The 15,855-nt window shown below is 44.4% G+C and overlaps 1 long non-coding RNA gene across 1 annotated transcript; it reads left to right on the forward strand.

Annotated features, from left to right (window-relative positions):
* Positions 1-985: 985 nt before the first annotated feature.
* Positions 986-8,748, forward strand: LOC121097990. The gene is made up of 2 exons (XR_005831144.1): positions 986-1,903; positions 4,975-8,748. It is a non-coding gene; the product is annotated as an uncharacterized LOC121097990 (long non-coding RNA).
* The last annotated feature ends 7,107 nt before the right edge of the window (positions 8,749-15,855 follow it).

Here is a 15,855-nt window from a genome sequence, read left to right on the forward strand (position 1 = left end):
TGCATGATTAACTAGTAAGAGTTTTGAGCTGGCTGGTAATTTTAGATTAAATAGCCAGGCAGTCAGTGACTTGAATATTGATGAATATCCTGTGTTTTATTAATATGCATTCTCTATAAATTAGCGGCTTAGTACACAAAGAAGAAACCTAATGCTCTTGCTATTTTTCATTGCCACAGGTAGAGCTGAATAATTCATAGCAATTAATTTATTTCACTGATCTAGCCTTTTGGGGGGGGTAGGGGGGAGTTTAGCCTAAGTATTCTGCAGGTAAGTTTTTTCACGTTTATTCAGTATAAATAACTCGCCAAACACATCTGAAGATGAATTCTTAGTTGCAGAGAATTTTTTTGTATTCTTAAATTGGAGAGATTGGGAGGAATATGGGCAGAACTGCAAGTAACCCACCAGTCATTACAAGAACCCAAATGAATTTTAAATTGCAAAAAAGCACAGCTAATTGCAGATACAACCCAGTTAGGATCAGACTCATCTTGATCTGTATTGATTGGTGCAGGACCGGTTACATTGCATTTTTTTGCTCCTTGTTTGATTGATTGTAATTCTTTAGGGCCAAGATTTTCTTACAAGTATTTTTATGTGTGCAGAACTTGCTATTCGTATTTAGTCTCTAATGCATTTAAAATGGCATAGGTGAAATGCTGCCCCTTTTGAAACCAAGGGGAGTTTTACCATTGACTTTGGAAGATCCAGTATTCCACCTACTGATGGAAACATTTTTGAAAATCCTTTTTGTGCAAATAGAGCAATAACACATCCAGCACAAATGACATTTTGTATTTGTGTGAAGCTTCAGAGTATGCAAATACAGATTTTTAATTTTTTTTTTTTTAGGTAGGAAGAATGGTGCAGCTTTAAGTACAAGATGAAATGTTGCAGCACAAAGATGATTTGCCAATCCTGCAGCTCAGGGTGACTGCAGCCCTGTTTCAGTGTCATGCAGTCACATCCAGAGCAGGTAATATCCAGAAACACAGGAGGAGGAGGAGGAGGCTGTATGATTACTGCCTCTCCCTTTTGCCAGTTCTTACAAGGCACTGCACAGCAGTGAGAGTTGCATAGCATGCAATAAATCATTGCCTCGTTGTGCTCCTTCTGTAGGTTTGTTCAGGGCACCTAGTCTAGTACCAGCTCCAGAGGGTTATTTGTTCTTCCCAGAAATTCCTCTCAGATTCTGTTTTGATTTGCAGGGAAAAAAAAAATCTCCATGTCTTCTTTTTAAAACAATTTCTTACTGTACACAACAATTTACATTACAGAACTGCCCAAGAAAATAATTGAGGCAATGTCTGGAGATTATTTTAATTTGTAGGTGGATGATTTTGTCGAGAGGAGGCAAGAGGTTAAAGAAGGTTTTCGTGTTTTTGTGACTTGTCAACATGAAGTATTAGCAAATGAAACACAGGGTCTTCCTCCCCTCCTTTCCTCCTTCCTCCCTTCTTGCCTGCCTTCCTTTTTCTTTCCTTCTTCCTTTCTTTTATTTTTATATACACAGAAGCTGCTGATCCTTACCTAACTAGATAATGTTGAATCGTTCTCAGTCGTAAAAGAAGTCTAAGTACCTTATTAAAAAATATTGTGAGCTCCTCATTCACTTTTTCCATATGTCTTTAGTCAGCCCTGGTCTGCAACTGGTACAGGAGGGCACTGCTCGTCTGATTGGTAGAATAAGAGGGGTTGACACTTGGTTTGGATTTAAACAGACAGATCTTCTTAAGAAAGTGTTCATTAGTTAGTCTAATTTACTAACGAGGAGCAGTATTCAGGATTGCTGATTTTGGTAACCAGCATTTATTTAGCACTGCACCAAGCAAAGGCTGGAATAACCTGGACTGTACCTGCAATGAATTTGGATGGCTAGAGCAGAGACTTTAGAGAGCAGGTGGGTACACTGCAACACGGCTGGGTTTTGCTGCAGTGTGACAATGTGATCTAGGATCCGATCCAGACTCCTTGGAAATCAATGGAAATTCTACCCTTGACTTTACTGGGCTTTGGATCCTGCTCCAGCTGTGCCAGAGTGGTAATGAAATTACTCCAAGCTAGGGAAGAATATTCTGGCTTAACAGATTCAGCGTTTTGTATTGGTAGATTTGTTTATACAGGGGGTCCTGACTTCGAGCTTGAATGGTTTTCACACGTGTGGTGCTCTGAGCCTCCCTCCTAGTCAGAGTTCCTTGAAACGTAATACATTTCTGTTTTGTGATCACTAGCAGACATCCCAGACGAACAATGAAATTTCGTAGATGATTATGATGTGAAACTCAAAATTGTTGCAAGCTTGCTCAAAATGTGACCTGCCTTCACACAAAAGCTCCCTGAGCTTTCCGAACCTTTCAGCAAAACTAGATGTGTTCAAAGCCATAATGAAACAGAGAACTAAGTCAGGTCTGTGTGATTTGGGGTTTCATTATACATACTTCTGCATCACCGTGTCTCAGAGTCCTGGATATATTTATTTGATCCTAAAACTCTTACAAAGAGCCTAGGAATAGAAGATGTGCTGAGGTCAGGACCAGAAACTACTTTTTCCAACACCCGCTGCAACCTGAGACCCCCGTAAACATTTAGGACTCAGCGAGAATTGTACCCATCTCTTCTTGATGAAAGTACAGTGGTGACCTTCTAGATTGATTAAAGATGTGACATTGATTGACTTTGAAGGGAGCCACATCCACCCTTCTTCTGCCAAAAAGGCAGTGGCTGCAATGTGAAGCCTCAAGAATGGGGCACTGCTCTTCCAAGTACATGGAAGACATCCAAGGGTAACGGGATAATGCAGATAATAGGATAGGGTTTCTCCCCTCCTCTCCCTCAAATAACATATAGTTAGATTTTTAGCTATCCGGACTCAGGCCTTAGGAGACTTTTCTCTGATAGCTATTACAAAGATGAAATAGCTAAGGAAATGAGCTCTTTTTATAGGTTATGTAGGAAGTTTGGTGGTTGAGAATGTCAAAAAGGACTGGTAATGTTGACTCTGCAGGGACCTTTAACGGTGATGGGGGGATGATGCTGTGAGGACCAGCGTGAACAGTGCAGTGGAAGGGATGGTGCGGCCGGGGAAAGACTTTTACTTCTCTGGCAAACACACCCCTGATGATTTTACACGCTTTGGGGTGTCTAGTTTGAAAGATGCTAAAATGGCCCAGTTTTCCAAAGATAGGCAGTACCTTAGCAATATCTGGTCTCTTTAAGGGACCTTGAGTCGACACGGAGAAATACTGGCCTTCAAAATTACCACTTTTGAAAATCTAGGCCACCGAACCTGATATGAACTATCAAAAAACAGAGACAAAGGAACGTTTACGTTGGAAAATGCATAGCGGCTTGAAAACCACAAATCAAAATAATTCAGCCTTTTATGTGTAAATCCCCTTCTCTTTGATACATGAATTGAAAAGCTGTCTGGTTTGCTTGTAGTTTCTGTAAGCAAGCAGCGTGCAGCTATACCCTCTATAATGCTATTTAAGTGTTATTTAAAGTGCAGACCTGTTAAGGTCAAGCCAGCTCATCTGTATGTTAAAATTGAACCCACCAAACCTCACACCTAAAATCAGCCAGCAAGGAGGTCTCGAGCGCCGCGGTTCCCTCCCGACAAGGGTACGGCGTGACAAATGGGGAAGCACCAAAATATCAAAGTACTTCTTCAGGGATAAGAAAGACAGAAAGGCCCCCAAGCCCTGGTGCAGGTGACCACTGTCCATAGCAGCTTTCCCAGATATGGCACCACCAGCCCCGTGCACGGGGATGCGGGCAGGAGCTGCGAACTGGCAGTAACAGCACCAGCAGATTTAGATCTTATGTGGTGCATTTCTGAGCTGGTAGCGACCAGAGAGTCACTGCAGTAGGGATTACTGCAACTCACTGAATTTACCATGTGCATATAGAAAAGAAACTTTTCAATGCAGACATGGGAAGGCAGTGTGATGTGTTTTGCTCATATTCCAGAGCCACTTTCCTCTGGCTGAGCGCCTTAATCCAGATCCTATTGAAGGCAATAGGTCTCTTGCCTTTCAGAAGGTTTATGGCCCTAAATAGTTACTTTAGGAAGTGTACTTTGCTTGGTGATAACACAAAGCAGAGGGTGTATTATTAACACCAATTAGGATTATTTACGAGAACGTAGAAAACAATAGGTCCATAAATCATTGTCTTATCAATTGCAGTTCCTCCTGAGTAATTTAGTCATCGTTGGGCAAACCATGTGTTCCACTGTTTGTCAAGTAGAGATCTGACTGATGGTAGCTGAAGTCTGAAAATGCCGAAGGTACAATATAACATAGTGAAACAGCAGAGTGTTACAAAAATCTTCTGGTGTTTTTCAAACTCTTTTTGTTATAAATCCCCTACAGCTTTTCCCCAGATACCTGTAGTGGATTTAAGGCGACTGACAGGAGCCTTGTTTCTCTCGGATTATGCTTCAGCTCTGTCTACACTAGTGTCTCGGCTAGGAGCCTGGGGTGGTTTTACAGTAATCCCCCGGTTGTCTCCATTTGTTGGGCACTAGTCCAGCTGCAGGGTGGCTTTTGTGCACGCAGATTCCTTCCAGAGGAAACCCTGTGGGAGCTCTCTCCCAAAGCAACCCGGGGCTCGGTGGGACGTTCATCTCTGATCCAAGGGGTCAGCCACACCACCCAAAGTCCTTCAGGGGGTGTGTAACCCTGCTTTGCAAGAGGAAGGCTGTCAAACTGCCCAGAACTCCCAGGCCAGACTGGGATGGATGGAGCTTGTGCTGTAGTGGGTCAAATGCTTTGTGTGACACCCTTTTTGCTGGTGACTGGCAGCTCTTGTGACTGCTGCTCCTCTTTCTTCCACCAAGACGTCTCCTGGTTCATTATCCTTTCTGTTTATTAACTGCCCCATCTTCTGTAGCTGTTCCTTCTTGCTGCTGTCCTTTTTTCTTCTACTTTTATCGCTTTTTGTGATCCCTTTTCCAATTTCCAACCTTAGTCTCCCAGAAGACCTGGAGTGGTGATGCCCGGATGCAGAGGAGATCACACTGCTTATAAATCTGCACCGTGAGGAGGCCAAAAGTTTCTTCAGCAGCAGGAGGTAAGCCAGGAGTGCTGGTGGGTATAAGGAACAGAGAGCGATGCCACATGCATTCGAGAAGATAAAGGCAGCATTCTTGAGGATGGAGACTTTGGGGCAGTGTCACAGTCCTATACAGAAAGCTTGAAGAGATCTTCAGGTGGGAAAACTCCACCCAGCCAGCTGCTTGTTTGGTTTAGTCCATGGACCTCAGGGCTCTGCACACCAGAGACTGAAAACTCTTGACTTACCCTAAATTTCCTCTTTGTGGACTTCTGATGTGATAGGAATGGCACAAAAAATTCATGTATCTGCTTTGCCATGACTTTTTCATCCTGCTAACTTTCCCAGGACTACTTTCTGCTCAAATTACTGGAACTTAATTACATGAGGCTTAATTTCAGTTGCTTGGCCAGCTTTAAAAATATATATTCAAATCTGAACCACAAGGGCAGAATTTTGGGAGGCTCTTTGCCCTCTCACTTTGTGTTAGTTTAAATGAAGAAACTGTGCCTGTGAATCTCTGCTTTATTACACCTATCCCAAGCCAGTCTCGCTTCTGAAGAGGCTTCCCAGACTCTCGGCAGTTTAAGGGGGAGCAGAAACTACCACTTATATTATGGTTTATGTTTTTGAAACTGTGCAAACAATAGATATTTGTCTCCTGCTTATGCATTTTCTTGTAAATAAAATGTATTGAGACCAGAGATGGAGTTACACTGACTTTTCACCGGATGAGAATTTGTACTGACATTTTACATAGAAGTGTTGTATGATCTGTATGTTTCCCAAGTAGGTCTTTGTTCAATTGGAACAAAATAAAAGAAGAAGGAGAGGGAGAACCAATGGAGGGGCATGGAGAAGAGAGAAGGTGGAAATACGCAGATGGGGAGTGGTGGAGCTGGAGGATAGCGCTGTCTATTGAAGCATTACCTGAGAATTCCTATGATCAGGAATTATTTTCTGACCTCACCATTTTGTTATAATCTGTTGCTTAGGTGATACGTAATAAGTGGCCTCCAAATTTTATTGCAGTTGCTCTTCTTTAGATTTTTCATCAGTTCGTTCCCCTCCTAAGATCTTATTTCTGTTAAGGCATGAAGACTGCTGGGGTTGAAGTGTTCTTCTGGTGTATCAGTGTTGTTATTTAGCTAGCGAGTGTCCCACAGCAATTTGTCGAGTAACACATCTATCACACTGGGATGATCAAGAATACATTGCAGCTGATGTGCAAACACTGATGTATATCTGGAGTTGGACACCCACCTCCAACTCAGCAGATAAAAAACACTCCAAAGAGCCAACAAAAGAGGGCTTTTTTCAAACACCCCAGCCCGCTAGTGGATAATCCTTAATGCGTTGGAAGCATGCCCCTTCCTTCCTTTTCAGGAATGCTAGCCTGGCCCTGCAGCCCTGTTGGTTTGGGTTTTTTTTTTTTGTGTTAACGGCACGCACCAAAAATAAAGTGCAAGACTGGCTTGAAACAGTTCATGATAATTTTTACCTCTGCAGCCCAAGATCACCTTATTTACCTCCAAAGAAGCAAGGGTAGTGAGCAGCAGGTCTCTTTAGGGAGCGATCTTGCCTGGCCAGCGTGGCTGTGCAGGAGACGGCTCCTTGTAGGGGCTGGCTGTTGTTTCTAGTAGCTCACTGACATATCTTCAAGGCCTGAGGGTTCAGCTTCTCCTGCGTGAGAGAGGAGAGGAAATGACCTTCACCCAGCTGAGCAGGGAACAACAGGAAACCCTCGCAGCCCGAAGCCCCTGCCATTTCCCACCCCCCAGAATCCGGCATTCAGGGACCGTTTTGATGACCTGTCAGGGTTTAGCTGCTGCAAATATATTAGCAAAGTATGTTGATGATTCATGGTGAAACGGTGTACGCTGATTTAAGTGATGGACTAGTCATTCTGTAATGGATTTGAGAATTCCCAATCAAGGTTGTACTTAGTTTTATCAAGCAGGAAGCTGGCAGGCTGTGTTTTAATCAACTGATAGCATCGCTTGGCAATTGGCATCCAGCTAGTGAACAGAGTATTTTTCAAAGACCAGCTCGCTAAGTTGCAGACAGCAACATCCACTCAGATCTTTCAGGTTTGCCTCCTATTTGTTCTGTTTGGCCTGTTTCTTTCCCAAATGAAACTTTCAGCTGGAAGTGCAGAAAGATCCAGCGCATCAGATCCTCTGCTGCTCTTTCACCAGTGTTGGAGGGGGGATGGATGAGGTAGAATATATGCTCCATCCTCTGGGAAGCTATGTTGAAGCAGCCTCCTAGATACAGCACAAAATCCCAGAACCGTGCAAATTTGAGGATTTGATATTGGCACAAGTTTTTGAGCACTCACATTGCATAAGCATGGCAGATCTATAACATTGGGGCCACACCAGGTGGGACATGGCCTTTTCCCCTTGGAGTCAGGCTGCTTCATGACCCATTATCTACTTTATCGCCAAAGATGTAGCCTGTGTTCTGACCATCAAGAATGGTTTCCTTTCCCGATAAAACTCATCAGCTTCTTCATTACTTCTGGGAAGACCAGGTCCTGTTGAGCATCTGCACAGCGCAGACCCTCAGGTGCCATAGCTACCTTGAATAATTTCCTATTTAGGATTTATGTTCTATCACAATTTTTGAGCTATGCAGCCATCTACATCCATGTAGCTGTACTCAAGCACAGAGTCTGTTTTCTGGGGGGTTTTGGGGAGTTTTTTCTGAGGAGCTTGTTTGTTGTGCCTAGCTCCTGTTGTGCTTAGCAACCCACCTCCAATATAAATATAGCTGCTACTCTGAAGAGCAGGCTTTGAAAAGCACCAGGGGGGATGACTCCCCCATAACGCTTTTTTTCCAGTGTTGCAGAGCTCTTAGGAATTTCAGAGAGAAATTCTTCTCCCAGTTAAGCTTCCCATCCAGAGAGGTCAAAATTTCCCTCCAGGCTGACAAAGCTCTCGTGCAACTTGCTGCGATGGGTTGTGAACCCCCGCTGAAAGATGGGTTCTGTCCGAGCTGCTTTTGAGTAGGGAGCCATCCGTGATGGCTTTGCACAGGAGCCCCGTGGCACTGCGTCGGGGGACGGCTCACCGGTATGCCAGCTAAACTGTATAATCCTGTTGGTTTAAAATTGATCAAACATTTGGGGCTCTCAGAAGAGGCGCATGATTGAAAGGATGTAAAATAATCATGCTCCCAAAAAGTAATAAAAATGAAAGTGAGCTCTAAGGAACAGAGAGGAATGATTCACCGGAAAATTGTGCTCTTGGAATTGTGTTGCAAATCCTGCGTGAGGGAGGAGGTGTATGTAAGCATGTAAGGACCAGATCCCGGTTTGTCCAGATGAATTGAAGAAAACAATGAAGATTAACAATCGGCTCTGTAATTTAAAGGAAAAATTTAACTTCCATCTTAGATACTGTCTGCTGACCATTACATGAAAATCAGAGAAACCAAAAAAGGTCCCTGTCTGCAGTGTCACGTCCACCAGAGTGCTTCAGCAGGCAATGCCACCCGCTGCAGGTACTGAAGTTACGGTTCCCAATGCAGAACCACCAAAAGGACATGTGAAAGCAAAGCTGAGAAAAGTCTTCTGTCTTTTCTCCCTGGACTGGAGAGTAAAAAATTTCACAGGGTCTTTTTCTGTGTGAATGTTCTTGTTTGTACATTTTACAGATTAAAATAAAAGTGTACCTTGTAAACATACTTACTAAGTCATTTTTAAAGCAAGTTAATTACTGTATCTAAGTTTTATCACAGAGCATAAGGAAGTGGGGAAAAACCCCCAGCCAGGTGTGAAAAGTCTGATCTTGACTTTCTCACTCTTTATTTATTACAGTGTTTGCTCACTTTTATAAAAACCCTGCTGATGGAATCATCTGGTTTCCGAGAGCATCTCCAGGGACAGGAGGCCACATTACAACATCTCACATTATGTTATTCAGTCAGTATCTCCCAAAACGTTTTTTTTTCGAGACCAATATACTCTTCCTCATACTATCTGACCCCATGCAAGCAGGCTGCTCATCTCCATTCTGCAGAGAAACAGGCTGTGATGCACGTCTCTCCTGGCTCTACCCGACTCCTCGTCCTGTCTCACACTACCTTATACACGGATTAGGATTTTCCCTTCTGCCTCTGGCTGGGCTTTCATTTCTATCACCTCACTAACCATGTTTTGTGCCTCTAGGTGCTACTAGGTGAACTGATGAACTGGAGCAGAGAACTGATCCCACCAAGAAATGTCTGCCACACACCCCCCAGATTTCACATTGATAATTTCTCTGGTCTGAATCACTGCATTTTTGTCCAAAAATTTGCGCTAACACAAGTCAGGACAGGTACAAAGAGGCAGGATCTCTCCAGCCAGCATTGGTGCTAACTCATGGCCCTGTTGCACTGCCTTCTCCATTTTTTTTCAGCAGTTGCAGGGATTTTGGTAAAAACCTTTATAAAGGGTTATACAGTCTTAAAACATTTCATTGATCCACACAGACAGGCTTCAATTTTTAAGATTCCTTCCCTATTATCATTTAAACTTGCTAATTACCATAGAAGCTTGCTAGCAACTTGCTTGAGACACCAGTTTCAATGCAGGAAAGCACTTGCAGCATGCATAAATCTCAACATGCAAATCTGTGGGGGTCCTCTGAGTGAAAATAGGTTTTCTAGGAGATGATCCTGTTGCTCTAGATATTATTTTCACATTCAAATCTAAGGCCAAGACCTCAATCCCAGCTCATCCAGTTGACCACAAAGACCATAATAAATTTTATTTTGTATGGTAAATCCATTCCGGATTACCATTCTCACTGTGTATGTCTTCACGCAGGAATTGTGCACCAAACTATCTGGTCTGATTAATACAAGGTTATTGTGCCTACTAGTGTGCTTACAACACAACTTTGCAACAGGAAAAAAAATCCCAGCCTTTTTAAACACAGAGGAAAGCAGAAAAAGGGACGACATCAGGACTAAACCAGTTCTGACAATTTCTCATTTCCATTTATTCAGAAAAAAAATCATAATTGAGACTTAAAAAAGAGAGAAAGAAAAGCCCTCCATGACTTTAAGTGTAAAATCCATTTTAGTAGCAGGAAGCTGTTATATGGTTAGAGCAGTTATTTTTATTGTCTGTCTGGGTATAGTTTTTAACTGCAGGCACAGAATAAATCAATAGTGTCATAAAGCTACTCTCACCCTCTGCCCTTTCTAAAGGGACATTGTTCAGTGTCTGTGCTGGATGTGACACAGACTGCTGCTTTGATGCACAGAATTACGCCTCGACTAATGTGCTAAGGGAGAGCTCTGAGTGTGACACATATTTACCTACATCTCTTTGTCCGTATCATCTCAGAGTCACCAGATTAAAAGCAAAATAAACCACAGATACAAGCACAAAAATGCACACAAGTCCTTCATCAGAAGAGAGGGGGTTGTTCTGGTTAATCTCTTGCAAATGATATTTTCAATGAATTTGTCCATTCATAAATCTTCACAGGTGACATATTTCCAAGACTGTCCAAGAAGAGAAAGCATGCAGTGATTCATAGGATAGTCCCCACAGCTTACACCTGACTGTAATCTGCTCCTTAATACGGCAAGGAAGGACGTAGCAGGATCTGACTGTAGGAAGCTGAAGCTAGATAAAATTGCCCTGGAAGTGTGCCTTTTTAATAGCAGGAGTAGTTAACGGCTGGAACAGTTGGTTTAGGAATGCGGCAGGTTTAGCATTACTTTCAGTCTCCAAGTCAAGAGTGAGTGTCTTTCTAAAGATGTGCAATAGCTTCAGCAGAAGTTATGGCTTTGATGCTGAAATGAGTGGGTGAAGTTCTTCAGCTGTGTTACACAGGAAACAAAACCAGATGATTATGATGGTCCTTTTCAGCCTTACTAATCCATTAAATCCTGGTTTGGGGCCTTTCACACATTGGGGGTTACAGCAGCCTCTTGGGTTTTCTGGATGGTTTCTGCAGGCAGTACACAATCCAGAGCTGGGTCTGACAAACTCCATCAAAATGGGTGTCCGGAATTGACACACTTTATAATTTATATGTAAGTCACCACCTCTGAATGCAGTTCCAGATCCATTTCCCCTTGCAGCTGAGTTCACTTTGTGCTGTGCAGCGGGGATTTTCCGTTGCAAAGCAGACACACATCTGAGCTGAAGTACGTGCTACGTGCCACTGGATACCCCAAGAACAGTCACCCCTAACATGGAGAAGTAAACCCTGATGGATCAAATTCTTAGGAGATTTACTGTCAGCAGTGCACGTTGTCAAGTTAATTCATCGCTCCTCTCTTTGCTTGTGCATTGCGACTTCCCCAGGTTGGCACTTCTGACAAAAGCATGAAAACTGTACTGGTGCTGCAAGTGGGAGGTGGAGACAGAGAAAATCTGTGCTCTGTCTGTAGGACTCCGTGACGAGACAGCTCTATTTTCACATCTAGTCACAAGCTGATTGGTATTACCTTGGGATTTGTTTTGAGGACAGCTCTCAAGAAATGGAATGGGAGTATGGATTCAGGAAAATAAAAGCAAGCAACCCAAAAAGTACTGCAGGTGGTTTCTGAAGGTAGCACCCCTCACACGTAGCCTAGAGCTCGGCAGGCAGAGAGACTGCGGGAGTTTGCGCGCTCCTGGGTGAGCGTGGAAGTTGTTGACTGTGAATAACACTCATCTGGGTAACCTTATCTTTGTTTTCCTTCTCTCTGCAAAATGCTTAGTGCTGGATTTTGTTGTCTATAAATACTGATTTGGATTTCCCTTCCTTCCCCCCCCCACACTCTATTGAAAGCAAATCCATCTCAGGCCAGCAGCGGTTGCTGACTCCTTCCCTTCAGCTCTTCCCCGTCCCCGCGGTGCGTGAGCTCAGTGGCGTGCGGCCCCTCGGCTTCCCCTCGGGACGCTGGCGCTCGGGAACGAGAACAACAAATGTTGGGGAACTAATGAGACCCCAGCAGGTATGAAAAACAGTTTAGAAAAAAACCCCTCACGTAAACTTCCTGGATTCTCAAACTTTTTCATAAATAGCCAGTGGCTGCCTGAATAGCAGCAAGCAGCAACAATAATAACAAATTACAGTAAATATCATGCTGCCATAAGTGACAGCCAACCAAACCCACTGCTGTTCAGAAATGAATTGGAAAAGATATTTCTTAATCTCTTCCTGTATTATTCAGCCAGCTGTAATGATTTATAGTGCTCCGAAGAAGTTGCTGTACGGAGTTGTTTCTTAATCATCCGTCTTAGCATCTTGCTATTATCCACATGTGCCTGTGCATCGGCGGGGGCTGCGGCGCTGCTGGATGCAGTCGTTGCGCTGCCAGCTGCCACTGCCTCGCTGCGCAGCAGCTGCACCGGGGCTGGGGTTGGAGCCACGTGTGCTCACCCTGGGAATAAAATGATTGAATGCCAGGGACCTCTCAGCCTTTCTCCGGACCTTGCTGCCTTTGGGGACAAATCTGCTATGAGGAGGAGATGGTCCGAAAGAGGAAAGCTGTGCTCAGCCATCGCTGAGCAGGGGTCAGCCCTGTGCCGGTGCCATGAACGAAGGTGATGTCCCAGAAGCCGTGTGGTTTGAGCCCATTGGGCTGTAAATAATCCACATCCAGTGGACATGGGGGGCTTCGGTGCTGGCGTGCCTCCCAGGGATACCCTGCAGACAAGTTTGTCCCCCTGTGAGTCTGCAAGCTCGTTATCAACGCAGGAAAATAAAATGGTGGGGGATAAATTAAACTAGGAACACGGTATCAATCGCTGCTGTCTTTGTCAACTTATTACCAAAGATTTATACGTGACGCAGTGAGGACTGCTCAGTGACACATTTTAATTTAATTAAATTTCCTGTTGGATTGATGTCTGATCAATCAATAATGTTAATGTTTTTGCAATTTAGAGATTAAAGCTTGGATGAGCGGATATTGAAATACTCTTGCGTTCAGCTGCCTGGGAATATCTTCTTCTGCTTCCATTTCTCAGAAAACCTGTTTTGGGTGAGGATGCATCCTGAGGCTTGCCGTGTACCTACACCAAGACTGAAAGCTTTGCGCCATCCTGGAGAGGGTGAGAGAGCTGTGCAGCAGTGTCACACCTCAGAGAGACAGAATTGCACAGAGCTAAGGTCTGGGTTTGTGCAAAATCTGTGTAGCTCTGTATATTTTCTCTCTGATGTTCAATATAGGAGAAGGTTTGAAGAATGGGGCATTATGGTGTGATATTTGCCTTTCCTACATGCTCCTTGCTCTGGAAATCAGCAGTGTAGGGTTTGCACCTGGGGATGCTTCTTGGTCTGGAAATCAACAGTGTAGACGTTGCACCTGAGGATGTTCCTTGCTCTGGAAATCAGCAGGGTAGGGGTTGCACCTGGGGATGTTCGTTGCTCTGGAAATCAGAAATGTAGGGGTTGCACCTGGGGTTTTGAATTTTATGGCTACTGAGGTGTCTGACCTTCATGTGTCCTCTAGTCCCCCCTGGATCTCACTCACTCCTCTGGCCACCACAGCCTCTTGCAGCAATGAGTTCCCCAGTTTAGCTGCTGTTTTCTAAGCTGCCATCCAGGGGACAACAGGATCCTGGTCTGGAGCTGAATTTAACACTTCTTGAAGCTCCTTGCCTGCCCAGATTTCTCACAGGTGAGCTAATTGTGCTCCACCCTCTTCAGGCTGTGAAGATAAGGAGGTGCTGTAGCTTGTCTATGGAACCTTTTCCCCTCTCTTACTGCCTTGTTTCATTTAGTGCCTCAAATATTTCAGTAGTGAGGTCAGGAAAGCTTTTAACTTATTCAGGGGAGTTATTCTACACTGACTTTTCTGTGAGACCTTGGGGTCTTACACAGCCCTTTAAAGACTTAAGACTCAAGGAAAAAAAATAATCCACGCTTTCAAGCTTGTAAAAGTGTGAACCCAAATTTCATCTGAGTTGCAGCCATGACCATAGTTTCAATAAGTCAAACTAATTTGTCAGATCTTAGCACCATCAAAAGTTGGACAGTGTGAAATCCCAGCCTGGTTCCGAGGTCTGCAGGCTCAGACGTCCATCTCCGGTCTCCAGGTCTGTACCATGGCTGGCTCTGTGCTACGTGGGGTGCTTATATGCTTGTTGTTTTTAGGGGAGTTTTAAAAGGGCCAATTTCTTACACAGCTGTATTTTAAAATCTGTAAAATCTATGTGTGTTCTTTTCCTTAAGGATGCTCTGGTGGCTCTTGTGTCCCTGTCCCTCAGACAACCCCAAAGTAACTCACAGAGGGAAGAAGGGAGAGAGAAAGAGAGAGGAAGAAGGGGGAAGGGGGAAAGAAAAAGCAGTTCAGCTTCCACTCTAGCACAGGCACCTGAAGGGTAGAAGTCAGCAGCTTTTTGACAGTACAAGAACTCAGTAACTTAAAACAGGAAGCAAAAGAAATACCATGACCAAATAACTTTGCCTTGACCTCCTCATAAGTGAGTCAATGACTTTAAAGTAAACTGGAACTTCTTGCTGAAATTTATTTGGACGTCAGTTGCTCCTTCCATCATTAGAACAGCAATATTCAGAAACGTGCCAAAAGATTTAGGCAGGCTGTAGGACGCAATTAAGCTGATTTTGGGGGAATGGCAGGTTGCTCTGCAAGCGTCTCCTTTTGGTTTGTGTTGTAAAGGAAGGATTTACAAATTCATGTCTCACTACTGAAATACCCTGTACTGCAGAGTTTCTTCCACTGAAGCACGCTGTGTGCACAGGTGTTGGTTCTCCCTCTGTGTAAGCTCCACCAGACGCTCACAGCGAGGGGCAGCCCACCTAGGGTGCCCAGCTGTGCCCGGGGTGGGGGTGGCTGGTGGCAGGGGTGGGTGTCCGTGCATGTGTGTGTGTGCCTGGCTGTGGGGAAGGCAGGGGAGAAGGGGGTGTTTGTCCCTTGGCACAGACTGAGGGAAATAACCTGCTGCTAAAGTAATTTGTTTTATAGTAGATCAACCTTTTTATACATAGGCTGTGCTATATAATGCTCTGTAAGGCTGGTTTATGTAAGCGGGACTGCTGTAAGTTGGTCCAACTTGCTGGAGAGATCATTTGCGAAACTGTTTTTTTCCTTCTTTCTCATCCTCTCTCTCCACCCCTCTCTTGCTCTGAACATGGGCTGCAGCATCCTCCGTGGCACGCAGAAGCGTGTGGCTCAACCACCTGCCCTGGCATGGCAAAAAACACTGCGAGACACTGTTAAAATGGGCAGTCCTGACTGTTTGGGATTTGCTGTGCCCTCCTCAGAAAAGTAAACGGCTAGATTTTAAATGCATGTTGTTTCAGGGCCCTGTGCTGCTTGCACCATCTCCCAGCAGCAGCCTGTGTCTGCTGGCTCGTGCTTTTGCTGGTTCCAGCTAAGCTGCTTCACAGTCGGAAAGCATGATAAGCCCTGAGAAAATGGTGTCCTGGGGAGCAGCTCAAGCTTTTGCCGTGTTTGACTGTTGAGTGTTTCTGATCTAGAGTTCCTTTGGTGTTCAACATGCCCCTTTGCCTGCCGGGGCATGCTGGATTACGCCCTGGCCAGTTTGCTACTCAGGGGAGGTTTAACCTGTAAGGAGGGTGGGAGTGCAGAGCAAAGCCGCGCTGTCAGTCCTATGACCCTGATCCTGCAATGAAACTCATTTAGACAGCATCTCCAGACTACTTTTTAGAGTTGTTCATCTTACCCTAAAGAATAAATTCCTGTAGGAAAATAATTTATGATCTGGGAGGGCTGTTACTTACAAGCTAGTAAAATAACTTTAGCTGGACTTTTACTACCTTCAGCAGCAAGCATCCATGCCGAAGCCAGGAATGAGCCTTTTCTTGCTAGCTG

This window comes from Falco naumanni, chromosome 15 (genome assembly GCF_017639655.2).
Source record: "Falco naumanni isolate bFalNau1 chromosome 15, bFalNau1.pat, whole genome shotgun sequence".
Taxonomy (NCBI): Eukaryota; Metazoa; Chordata; class Aves; order Falconiformes; family Falconidae; genus Falco; species Falco naumanni.